The 13,852-nt window shown below is 39.9% G+C and overlaps 1 protein-coding gene across 2 annotated transcripts in view; it reads left to right on the top strand.

Annotated features, from left to right (window-relative positions):
• NELL1 (neural EGFL like 1) overlaps window positions 1-13,852 on the top strand; it is a 915,720-nt gene that overhangs the window by 24,156 nt on the left and 877,712 nt on the right. The window lies entirely within an intron of this gene.

Consider the following 13,852-nt stretch of genomic DNA (forward strand, 5'->3'; position numbering starts at 1 on the left):
CATCAAATAGTACATTAAGGAAAGCAAAGATGGAGAGAGACAGCAGAGAATGCAAAATCATAAGAATTAGTTTAGAAACTATTTAGCTATATGGGCCAATTTCATCTGAACAAATTAACCTTGGGCAAATTGCTTTATCTCTTAAATGTGTTGCCTCTTCAGACATTGAATAATAATGATAATGTCCAAGGTAGAAGATATTTTTAAGGATTAATTTAGATAACTTAAATTCATGGTGTGAGAAAAAGACATTTATATTAAAATTTCTTTCAATAGTTTTTGGGGAACAGGTGGTTTTTGGTTACATCAATAAGTTATTTAGTGGTGCTTTCTGAGATTTTGGTGCACTCATGACCTGGGCAGTGCACACTGTACCTAATGTGTAGTTTTTTTATCCCTCACCCCATTCCTACCCTTCCCCACAAGTCTCCAAAGTCCATTATATTATTCTTTTCCTTTGCATTCTCATAGCGTAGCTCCCACTTATAAGTTATACAATATTTGGTTTTCCATTCCTGAGTTACTTCATTTAGAATAATGGTTTCCAAGCTGGGCGTGGTGGCTAATGCCTGTAATCCCAGTACTTTGGGAGGCCAAGGTGGGCAGATCACCTGAGGTCAGGAGTTTGAGACCAGCCTGGCCAACATGGTGAAACCCTGTCTCTACTAAAAATACAAAAATTAGCTGGGCATGGTGGTGCACATCTGTAGCCCTAGCTACTCGGGAGGTTGAGGCAGGAGAATTGCTTGAAACCAGGAGGTGGAGGTTGTAGTTAGTGGAGATCGTACCACTGTACTCCAGCCTGGGAAACAGAGCAAGACTCTGTCTCAAAAACAAAACAAAACAAAAAACAAAAAAGAATAATGGTCTCCAACTCCATCCATGTTGCTGTGAATGCCATTATTTCTTTCTTCTTTATGGTTGAGAAATATTCCGTGGTATGTATATATGTATATATATATATATATATACCACATTTTCTTTTTCTTTTTTTTTAAATTTTATTATTATTATACTTTAAGTTTTAGGGTACATGTGCACAACATGCAGGTTTGTTACATATGTATACACTTGCCACGTTGGTGTGCTGCACCCATTAACTTGTCATTTAGCATTAGGTATATCTCCTAATGCTATCCCTCCCCACTCCCCCCACCCCACAACAGTCCCCAGTGTGTGATATTCCCCTTCCTGTGTCCATGTGTTCTCATTGTTCAGTTCCCACCTCTGAGAACATGTGCTGTTTGGTTTTTTGTCCTTGTGATAGTTTGCTAAGAATGATGGTTTTCAGTTTCATCCATGTCCCTACAAAGGACATGAACTCACCATTTTTTATGGCTGCATAGTATTCCATGGTATATATGTGCCACATTTTCTTAATCCAGTCTATCGTTGTTGGACATTTAGGTCACTTCCAAGTCTTTGCTATTGTGAATAGTGCCGCTATAAACATGTGTGTGCATGTGTCTTTATAGCAGCATGATTTATAATCCTTTGGGTATATACCCAGTAATGGGATGGCTGGGTCAAATGGTATTTCTAGTTCTAGATCCCTGAGGAATCACCACACTGACTTCCACAATGGTTGAACTAGTTGACAGTCCCACCAACAGTGTAAAAGTGTTCCTATTTCTCCACATCCTCTCCAGCATCTGTTGTTTCCTGACTTTTTAATGATGGCCATTCTAACTGGTGTGAGATGGTATCTCATTGTGATTTTGATTTGCATTTCTCTGGCCAGTGATGATAAGCATTTTTTCATGTGTCTTTTGGCTGCATACATGTCTTCTTTTGAGAAGTGTCTGTTCATATCCTTTGCCCACTTTTTGATGGGGTTGTTTGTTTTTTTCTTGTAAATTTGTTTGCGTTCATTGTAGATTCTGGATATTAGCCCTTTGTCAGATGAGTAGGTTGCAAAAATTTTCTGCCATTCTGTAGGTTGCCTGCTCACTCTGATGGTAGTTTCTTTTGCTGTGCAGAAGCTCTTTAGTTTAATTAGATCCCATTTGTCAATTTTGGCTTTTGTTGCCATTGCTTTTGGTGTTTTAGTCATGAAGTCCTTGCCCATGCGTATGTCCTTAATGGTATTGCCTAGGTTTTCTTCTAGGGTTTTTATGGTTTTAGGTCTAACATTTAAGTCTTTAATCCATCTTGAATTAATTTTTGTATAAGGTGTAAGGAAGGGATCCAGTTTGAGCTTTCTACATATGGCTAGCCAGTTTTCCCAGCACCATTTATTAAATAGGGAATCTTTTCCCCATTTCTTGTTTCTGTCAGGTTTGTCAAAGATCAGATGGTTGTAGATGTGTGGTATTATTTCTGAGGGCTCTGTTCTGTTCCATTTGTCTATATCTCTGTTTTGGTACCAGTACCATGCTGTTTTGGTTACTGTAGCCTTGTAGTATAGTTTGAAGTGAAGTAGTGTGATGCCTCCAGTTTTGTTCTTTTGGCTTAGAATTGTCTTGGCAATGCGGGCTCTATTTTGGTTCCATATGAACTCGAAAGTAGTTTTTTCCAATTCTGTGAAGAAAGTCATTGGTAGCTTGATGGGGATGGCACTGAATCTATAAATTACCTTGGGCAATATGGCCATTTTCATATTATTGAGTTTCCTATCCATGAGCATGGAATGTTCTTCCATTTGTTTGTGTCCTCTTTTGTTTCATTGAGCAGTGGTTTGTAGTTCTCCTTGAAGAGGTCCTTCACATCTCTTGTAGGTTGGATTCTTAGGTATTTTATTCTCTTTGAAGCAATTGTGAATGGGAGTTCACTCATGATTTGGCTGTCTGTTTGTCTGTTATTGGTGTATAAGAATGCTTGTGATTTTTGTACATTGATTTTGTATCCTGAGACTTTGCTGAAGTTGCTTATCAGCTTAAGGAGATTTTGGGCTGAGATGATGGGGTTTTCTAGATATACAATCATGTCATCTGCAAACAGGGACAATTTGACTTCCTCTTTTCCTAATTGAATACCCTTTATTTCTTTCTCCTGCCTGATTGCCCTGGCCAGAACTTCCAACACTATGTTGAATAGGAATGGTGAGAGAGGGCATCCCTGTCTTGTGCCAGTTTTCAGAGGGAATGCTTCCAGTTTTTGCCCATTCAGTATGATATTGGTTGTGGGTTTGTCATAAATACCTCTTATTATTTTGAGATACATCCCATCAATACCTAGTTTATTAAGAGTTTTTAGTATGAAGGGCTGTTGAATTTTGTCAAAGGCCTCTTCTGCATCTATTGAGAAATCATGTGGTTTTTGTCTTTCGTTCTGTTTATATGATGGATGACGTTTATTGATTTGTGTATGTTGAACCAGCCTTGCATCCCAGGGATGAAGCCCACTTGATTGTGGTGGATAAGCTTTTTGATGTGCTGCTGGATTTGGTTTGCCAGCATTTTATTGAGGATTTTTGCATCGATGTTCATCAGGGATATTGGTCTAAAATTCTCTTTTTTGGTTGTGTCTCTGCCAGGCTTTGGTATCAGGATGATGCTGGCCTCATAAAATGAGTTAGGGAGGATTCCCTCTTTTTCTATTGATTGGAATAGTTTCAGAAGGAATGGTACTAGCTCTTCCTTGTACCTCTGGTAGAATTCGGCTGTGAATCTGTCTGGTCCTGGACTTTTTTTGGCTGGTAGGCTATTACTTATTGCCTCAAGTTCAGAGCCTGATATTGGTCTCTTCAGGGGTTCAGCTTCTTCCTGGTTTAGTCTTGGGAGGGTGTATGTGTCAAGGAATTTATCCATTTCTTCTAGATTTTCTAGTTTATTTGCTTAGAGGTGTTTATAGTATTCTCTGATGGTAGTTTGTATTTCTGTGGGATTGGTGGTGATATCCCCTTTATCATTTTTTATTGTGTCTATTTGATTCTTCTCTCTTTTCTTCTTAGTCTTGCTAGTGGTCTGTCGATTTTGTTGATCTTTTCAAAAAACCAGCTCCTGGATTCATTGATTTTTTGAAGGGTTTTTTGTGTCTCTATCTCCTTCAGTTGTGCTCTGAGCTTAGTTATTTCTTGTTTTCTGCTAGCTTTTGAATGTGTTTGCTCTTGCTTCTCTAGTTCTTTTAATTGTGATGTTAGGGTGTCAATTTTGGATCTTTCCTGCTTTCTCTTATAGGTATTTAGTGCTATAAATTTCTCTCTACACGCTGCTTTAAATGTTTCCCAGAGATTCTGGTATGTTGCGTCTTTGTTCTCATTGGTTTCAAAGAACATCTTTATTTCTGCCTTCATTTCATTATGTACCCAAAAGTCATTCAGGAGCAAGTTGTTCAGTTTCCATGTAGTTGAGCGGTTTTGAGTGAGTTTCTAAATCCTGAGTTCTAGTTTGATTGCACTGTGGTCTGAGAGACAGTTTGTTATAATTTCTGTTCTTTTACATTTGCCAAGGAGTGCTTTACTTCCAACTATGTGGTCAATTTTGGAATAAGTGCGGTGTGGTGCTGAGAAGCATGTATATTCTGTTGATTTGGTGTGGTGAGTTCTGTAGATGCCTATTAGGTCTGCTTGGTGCAGAGCTGAGTTCAAGTCCTGGATATCCTTTTTAACCTTCTGTCTCATTGATCTGTCTAATATTGACAGTGGGGTGTTAAAGTCTCCCATTATTATTAAGCGAGAGTCTAAGTCTCTTTGTAGGTCTCTAAGGACTTGCTTTATGAATCTGGATGCTTTTGTATTGGGTGCATATGTATTTAGGATCATTAGCTCTTCTTGTTGAATTGATCCCTTTACTATTATGTAATGGCCTTCTTTGTCTTTTTTGATCTTTGCTGGTTTAAAGTCTGTTTTATCAGAGACTAGGATTGTAACCCCTTCTTTTTTTTTTGTTTTCCATTTGCTTGGTAGATCTTCCTCCATCCCTTTATTTTGAGCCTATGTGTTTCTCTGCTGGTGAGATGGGTCTCCTGAATACAGCACACTGATGGGTCTTGACTCTTTGTCTAATTGCTGGTCTGTGCCTTTTAACTGGAGCATTTAGCCCATTTAGATTTAAGGTTAATATTGTTATGTGTGAATTTCATCCTGTCATTATGATGTTAGCTGGCTGTTTTGCTTGTTAGTTGATGCAGTTTCTTCCTAGCATCGATGGTCTTTACAATTTGGCATGTTTTTGCAGTGGCTGGTACCAGTTATTCCTTTCCATGTTTAGTGCTTCCTTCAGGAGCTCTTGTAAGGCAGGCCTGGTGGTGACAAAATTTCTCAGCATTTACTTGTCTGTAAAGGATTTTATTTCTCCTTCACTTATGAAGCTTAGTTTGGCTGGATATGAAATTCTGGGTTGAAAATTCTTTTCTTTAAGAATGTCGAGATACAAAACCAATGTGCAAAAATCACAAGCATTCTTATACGCCAATAACAGACAAACAGCCAAATCATGAGTGAACTCCCATTCACAACTGATTCAAAGAGAATAAAATACCTAGGAATCCAACTTACAAGGGATGTGAAGGACCTCTTCAAGGAGAACTACAAACCACTGCTCAATGTAATAAAAGAGGATACAAACAAATGGAAGAACATTCCATGCTCATGGGTAGGAAGAATCAATATCATGAAAATGGCCATACTGCCCAAGGTAATTTATAGATTCAATGCCATCCCCATCAAGCTACCAATGACTTTCTTCACAGAATTGGAAAAAACTACTTTCAAGTTCATATGGAACCAAAAAAGAGCCTGCATCACCAAGTCAATCCTAAGCAAAAAGAACAAAGCTGGAGGCATCACACTACCTGACTTCAAACTATACTACAAGGCTACAGTAACCAAAACAGCATGGTACTGGTACCAAAACAGAGATATAGATCAATGGAACAGAACAAAGCCCTCAGAAATAATGCCGCATATCTACAACTATCTGATCTTTGACAAACCTCACAGAAACAAGCAATGGGGAAAAGATTTCCTATTTAATAAATGGTGCTGGGAAAACTGGCTAGCCATATGTAGAAAGCTGAAACTGGATCCCTTCCTTATACCTTATACAAAAATTAATTCAAGATGGATTAAAGACTTAAATGTTAGACCTAAAACCATTAAAACGCTAGAAGAAAACCTAGGCAATACCATTCAGGACATATGTATGGGCAAGGACTTCATGTTTAAAACACCAAAAGCAATGGCAACAAAAGCCAAAATTGACAAATGGGATCTAATTAAACTAAAGAGCTTCTGCACAGCAAAAGAAACTACCATCAGAGTGAGCAGGCAACCTACAGAATGGCAGTAAATGTTTACAATCTACCCATCTGACAAAGGGATAATATGCAGAATCTACAAATAACTTAAACAAATTTACAAGAAAAAATCAAACAACCCCATCAAAAAGTGGGCCAAGGATACGAACAGACACTTCTCAAAAGAAGACATGTATGCAGCCAAAAGACACATGAAAAAATGCTTATCATCACTGGCCATCAGAGAAATGCAAATCAAAACCACAATGAGATACCATCTCACACCAGTTAGAATGGCCATCATTAAAAAGTCAGGAAACAACAGGTGCTGGAGAGGATGTGGAGAAATAGGAACACTTTTACACTGTTGGTGGGACTGTCAACTAGTTCAACCATTGTAGAAGTCAGTGTGGCGATTCCTTAGGGATCTAGAACTAGAAATACCATTTGACCCAGCCATCCCATTACTGGGTATATACCCAAAGGATTATAAATCATGCTGCTATAAAGACACATGCAGACACATGTTTATAGCGGCACTATTCACAACAGCAAAGACTTGGAACCAATCCAAATGTCCAACAACGATAGACTGGATTAAGAAAATGTGGCACATATACACCATGGAATACTATGCAGCCATAAAAATGATGAGTTCATGTCCTTTGTAGGGACATGGATGAAGCTGAAAACCATCATTCTTAGCAAACTATCACAAGGACAAAAAAACCAAACACCGCATGTTCTCACTCATAGGTGGGAATTGAACAATGAGAACACATGAACACAGGAAGGGGAACATCACACACCAGGGACTGTTGTGGGGTGTGGGGAGGGGAGAGGCATAGCATTAGGAGATATACCTAGCATTAGGTATAACTCCTAATGCTAAATGACGAGTTAATGGGTACAGCACACCAATATGGCACATGTATACATATGTAACAAACCTGCACGTTGTGCACATGTACCCTAAAACTTAAAGTATAGTAATAATAAAATAAAAAAAAAAGAATGTCGAATATTGGCCCCCACTCTCTTCTGGCTTGTAGAGTTTCTGCCGAGAGAGATCCGCTCTTAGTCTGATGGGCTTCCCTTTGTGGGTAACCCAACCTTTCTCTCTGGCTGCCCTTAGTATTTTTTCCTTCATTTCTACTTCGGTGAATCTGACAATTATGTGTCTTGGAGTTGCTCTTCTCGAGGAGTATCTTTGTGGCGTTCTCTGTATTTCCTGAATTTGAATGTTGGCCTGCCTTGCTAGGTTGGGGAAGTTCTCCTGGATAATATCCTGAAGAGTATTTTCCAACTTGGTTCCATTCTCCCTGTCATTTTCAGGTACACCAATCAGATGTAGACTTGGTCTTTTCTCATAATCCCATATTTCTTGGAGGCTTTGTTCATTTCTTTTTACTCTTTTTTTCTCTAAACTTTTCTTCTTGCTTCATTTCATTCATATGATCTTCAATCACTGATACTCTTTCTTCCACTTGGTCGAATCGGCTACTGAAACTTGTGCGTTTGTCATGTAGTTCTCGTGCCATGGTTTTCAGCTCCATCAGGTCATTTAAGGTCTTCTCTGTGCTGTTTATTCTAGTTAGCCATTTGTCTAATCTTTTTTCAAGGTTTTTAGCTTCTTTGTGATGGGTTCAAACTTCCTCCTTTAGCTTGGATAAGTTTGTTATTACCAATCGTCTGAAGTCTTCTTCCCTCAACTCGTCAAAGTCATTCTCTGTCCAGTTTTGTTCCATTGCCATTGAGGAGCTGCATTCCTTTGGAGGAGAAGAGGCGCTCTGATTTTGAGAATTTTCAGCTTTTCTGCTCTGGTTTCTCCCCATCTTTGTGGTTTTATCTACCTTTGGTCTTTGATGATGGTGATGTACAGATTGGGTTTTGGTGTGGATGTCCTTTCTCTTTGTTAGTTTTCCTTCTAACAATCAGGACCCTCAGCTGCAGGTCTGTTGGAGTTTGCTGGAGGTCCACTCCATACCCTTTTTCCCTGGGTATCACCAGTAGAGGCTGCAGAATAGCAAATATTGCAGAACGGCAGATGTTGCTGCCTGATCCTTCCTCTGGAAGCTTTGTCTCAGGGGCACCTGGCTGTATGAGGTGTCAGTTGGTTAGGCTACTCAGGGGTCAGGGACCCACTTGAGGAGGCAGTCTGTCCGTTCTCAGATCTCAAACTCCATGCTGGGAGAACCAATGCTTTCTTCAAAGCTGTCAGGGACATTTAAGTCTGCAGAACTTTCTGCTGCCTTTTGTTCAGCTATGCCCTGCCCCCAGAGGTGGAGTATACGGAGGCAGGCAGGCCTCCCTGAGCCGCAGTGGGCTCCACTCAGTTTGAGCTTCCCAGCTGCTTTGTTTACCTACTCAAGCCTCAGCAATGGTGGGCGCCCTTTCTCAGCCTTGCTGCCACCTTGCAGTTCGATCTCAGACTGCTGCCCTAGCAGTGAGTAAGGCTGTGTGGGCATGGGACCCTGCAAGCCAGGCACAGGATGTAATCTCCTAGTGCGCCATTTGCTAAGATCGTTGGAAAGCACAGTATTAGGGTGGGAGTGTCCTGATTTTCCAGGTACCATCTGTCACGTCTTCCCTTGGCTAGGAAAGGGAATTCCCTGATCCCTTGTGCTTCCTGGGTGAGGCAATACCCCGCCCTGCTTTGGCTCATGCTCCATGGGTTACACCCACTGTCTGACAAGCCCCAGTGAGATGAACCTGGTACCACAGTTGGAAATGCAGAATTCACCTGTCTTCTGTGTCGCTCATGCTGGGAGCTGTGGATTGGAGCTCTTCCTATTCAGCCGTCTTGGAACCTCCCGGAACATTTTTTTTTATGTTTGTTGGCCATTTGTATATCTTCTTTTGAGAATTGTCTATTCATGTCCTTTGCTTACTTTTTGATGGTATTATTTGCTTTCTTTCTTGCTGATTTGCTTGAGTTCCTTGTAGAGTCTGGATATTAGTCCTTTGTCAGATGCATAATTTGTGAATATTTTCTCCCACTCTTTTGGTTGTCTGTTTACTCTGCTGGTTATTTCTTTTGCTGTGCAGAAGTTTTTTAGTTTAATTAGGTCCCATCCATTTATTTTTTGTTGCATTTGCTTTCAGGTTCTTGGTCATGAAGTCTATGTCTAAGTGAATGTCTAGAACAGTGGTCCCCAGACTTTTTGGCCCCAGGGACCAGTTGCATGTAAGACGATATTTCCACGGACTGTGGTGGGGGCAGGCGATGGTTTCAGGATGAAGCTGTTTCACCTCAGATCATCAGGCATTAGAGTCTCATAAGGAGCATGTAACCTAGATTCCTTGCATGCACAGTTCACAATAGGGGTCATGCTCCTATGAGAATCTAATGCTGCTGGTGATCTGATAGGTGGCAGAACTCAGGTGGTAATGCTTGCTTCTTCACTGCTCACCTGCTGCTGTGTGGCCCCGTTCCTGACAAGGGGTTGGAGACCCCTTATCTAGAAGAGTTTTTCTGATGTTATCTTCTAGAATTTTTATGGTTTCTGGTCTTAGATTTAAGTCTGACCCATCTTGAGTTGATATTTGTATAAGGAGAGAGATGAGGATCCAGTTTCATTATTCAACATGGGGCTTGCCAATTATCCCAGCACCATTTATTTAATAGGGTGTCTTTTCCCTACTTTGTATTTTTGTTTGCTTTGTTGAAGATTAGTTGGCTGTAAGTATTTGGCTTTAATTTCTGGGTTCTCTATTCTGTTCCATTGGTCTATGTGACTATTTTTATACCAGTACCATGCTGTTTTGTTAACTATAGCCTTGTAGTACAATTTTAAGTTGGGTAATGTGATGCGTCCAAATTTGTTCTTTTTGTTTAGCCTTGCTCTGGCTGCATGGAGTATTTCTTGGTTCCATAGGAATTTTAGGATTCTTTTTTCTAGTTCTGTGAAGAATTATGATGGTATTTTGATGGGAATTGCATTGAATCTGTAGATTGCTTTTGGCACCATGGTCATTTTCACAATATTGATTCTACCCATCCATAAGTCTGGGATGTATTTCCACTTGTTTGTGTCATCAATAATTTCTTTCAATAGTGTTTTCTAGTTTTCCACATATAGATCTTTCATGCCCTTGGTTAGGTATATTAAGTATTTTATTATTATTATTTTTTCAGCTGATGTAAAAGGGATTGAGTTCTTGATTTGATTCTTGGCTTTGTCATTGTTGGTGTATGTCAGTGCTACTGATTTGTGTACATTGATTTTGTATCCTGAATCTTTACTGAATTCATTTGTCAGATTTAGGAGCTTTTTGGATGAGTATTTAGGGTTCCCTAGATATATGATCATATCGTCAGTGAACAGCAACAGTTTGTCTTCCTCTTTACAGATTTGGGTGCCCTTTATTTCTTTCTCTTGTCTGATTGCTCTGGCTAGGTCTTCCAGTACTATGTTGCATAGACATGGTGAAAGTGAGTATCTTTGTCTTGTTCCAGATCTTAGGGGAAATGCTTTCAACTTTTCCCCCATTCAGCATAATGTAGGTGGTGGGTTTGTCATAGAAGGCTTTTATTACCTTGAGGTATATCCCTTCTATGCCAATTTCACTGAGGGTTTTTAATCATAAAGAGATGCTAGATTTTGTCAAATGCTTTTTCTGCATGTATTCAGATGATCATATATTTGTTTTTAATTGTCTATGTGATGTAGCACATTTGTTGACTTGCGTATGTTAAACCATCCCTCCATCCCTGGTATGAAACCCACTTGAACATGGTGCGATATCTTTTTGATATGCTGTTGGATTCAGTTAGCTAGTATTTTGTTGAGGATTTTTGCATCTGTGTTCATCAGGGATATTGGTCTGTAGTTTTCTTTTTTGTTATGTCCTTTCCTGGTTTTGGTGTTAGGGTGACACTGGTTTCACAGAATGATTTAGGGAGAATGCCCTCCTTTGGAATAGTTTTAGTAAGATTAATATTAATTCTTCTTTGAATGTTTGATAGAATTTAGCTGTGAATACATCTGGTCCTGGAGTGTTTTTTGTTGGCAGTTTTTTTTAAATTACTGTTTCAATCTTGCTACTTGTTATTGGTCTCTTCAGAGTTTCTATTTCTTCCTGATTTAATCTAGCAGGGTTGGATTTCATCCATCTCCTCTAGATTTTCTAGTTTGTGTGAGCAAAGGTGTTCACAGTAGCCTTGAATGATCTTTTGAATTTCTTTGGTATCAGTTGTAATATCTCCTGTTTCATTTCTAATTGAGCTTATTTGGATCTTCTCCCTTCTTTTCTTGGTTAACCTTACTAATGGTTTATTTATTGTGTTTATCTTCTCAAATAATCAGATTTTTGTTTTATTTATTTTTTTTGTATTTTTTTGTTTCAATTTCTTTCAGTTCTACTCTGATCTTTGTTATTTATTTTGTTTTTCTGAGTTTAGGTTTGGTTTGTTCTTGTTTCTCTAGTTCCTTGGGGTGTGACCTTAGATAATCTATTTGTGCTCTTTCAGACTTTTTGTTGTAGGCATTTAATGCTATGAACTTTCCTCCTAGCACCACTTTTGCAGTATCCCAGAGGTTTTGATAAGTTGTGTCCCTATTATGAGCTTTTCCCACCCCTTTACCTTAAATTAATGTGAGTCCTTAGGTGTTAGATGAGTCTCTCAAACAGTGGATACTTGATAGGTGGATACTTGGATAGGTTACTTGATGCTTTTGTCTCACAGCTCTTAAGATTCTTTCCTTCATCTTGACTTTAGATAACCTGATGACTGTGTGCCTAGGTGAAGATCTTTTTGCAATAAATTTCCCAAGTGTTCTTTGAGCTTCTTGTCTAGATGTCTAGATCTTTAGTACGATGCCTAGATCTAGATGTCTAGATCTTTAGTTCTTTGAGCTTCTTGTCTAGCTGTCTAGATCTTTAGTAAGGCCAGTGAGGTTTTCCTCAATTATTCCCTCAAATATGTTTTCCAAACTTTTAGATTTTTCTTCTTCCTCTGGAGCACCAATTATTCTTAGATTTGGTCATATAACATATTCTCACATATTTTGGAGGCTTTGTTAATTTTTAAAAAATTCTTTTTTCTTTGTTTTTGTCTGATTGAGTTAATTCAAAAGCCTTGTCTTTGAGCTCTGAAGTTCTTTCTTTTACTTGTTCTAGTCTATTGTTGAAACTTTCTCGTGTGTTTTGTATTTCTTTAAGTGTGTCTTTCATTTCCAGAAATTATTATTTTTTTTGTGGCATCTATTTCTCTGGATAATTTTTCATCCATAGCCTGCATTGTTTTTTAAACTTTCTTTAACTTGGTTTTCACCTTTCTCTGGCATCTCCTTGAGTAGCTTAATAATCAACGTTTTGAACTTTCAGTAGCTTAATAATCAACCTTCTGAATTTATCTGACAATTCAGATTTCTTCTTGGTTTGGATCCATTGCTGGGGAGCTAGTGTGATCTTTTGGGGCTGTTATAGAACCTGTTTTGTCATGTTATCAGAATTACTTTGTTGGTTCCTTCTCTTTTGGATAGAGTAATCCAGTGGAGAAGTCTGCAACTAAAGACCTGCTGTTCAGATTCTCTTGTCCCATGGGGTGATCCCTTGATGTGGTGCTCTCCCACTTTCACTACGGATGGGGCTTACTGAGAGCTAGACTACAGGGATTGTTATTGCTCTTCGGGATTTAGCCACCCAATGGGGCTACCAGGCTCTAAGCTGGTGCTGGAGAATGTTTGCAACGAGTCCTGTGATGTGATCCGTCTTCAGGTCTCCCAGCTGTGGATACCAGCACCTGCTCTGGTGGAGGTGGCAGGGGAGTAAAATAGACTCTATGAGAGTCCTTGGTTGTAGATATGTTTAGTGTGCTTACTTTCTTGAATGCTAGTTATGTTAACAGTGAAGCCGTCACATGGACAGACAGGACCTCTGGTTAGCTAGGATGTTGCAGGCAGTGGAATTACCTGTTGTTTTCTCTTTCCTGGGAGCAGGATTATTCCATCATGAGTTGCTTTAATGGCCTGAGTTGGTTGGCCTCTGGCCAGGAGGTGGCGCTTTCAAGAGAGCATCAGCTGTGGTAGTAGGGGGATCTGAGCTTGCCCTAAGTTGGCCAGGGAAAGTATTCTGGTTTCTCAGGTGATGGGTGGGTCTACAAAGCTCCAGAGTTTCTGTCTTTTGTGTTCAGCTACCAGGGTTGTTAGAGAAATACCATCAGGTGGGGGAAGATTTAGGCAGGTCTGGGCTCAGACTCTCCTTGGGTGGGGCTTGCTGCAGCCACTGTGAGGGCTGGTAGAGGGGCGGTGGTTCTCAGGCCAATGGGGTTATGTTTCAGAGGGGATTATGGCTGCCTCTTCTGTGTCATATGGGAGTTCGCCAGGGAAGTGGGGGATAGCTGGTAGTGAAAGGTCTCACCCAGCTCCCATGCAGTTGGTGAGGCTGGCCTTGCTCCTGCAGTGCTCCCTGTTCAGATCTTGCCCAGGTCATAAACTTCCCACTGAGAAAGAAAACATGGCTTTCAGGCCTCGCCCTCTCCCTATCTGTCCACATTGTGGTCAGCAGCTCCTGTGCTCCTATCTGCAGCAGTTCCTGGCCACCCCCCAGATTTTACTCAAGAAAATTTGTGTCCAGTTGAAATTATTACAGATTTCATTTGGAGGCTTGGTTCACCTTGTGACCCCTCCTCAGTTCTACTCATTGCCTTCTTTGAGGATGCCTATGAGTA

This window comes from Nomascus leucogenys, chromosome 15 (genome assembly GCF_006542625.1).
Source record: "Nomascus leucogenys isolate Asia chromosome 15, Asia_NLE_v1, whole genome shotgun sequence".
In the NCBI taxonomy this organism is placed as follows: Eukaryota; Metazoa; Chordata; class Mammalia; order Primates; family Hylobatidae; genus Nomascus; species Nomascus leucogenys.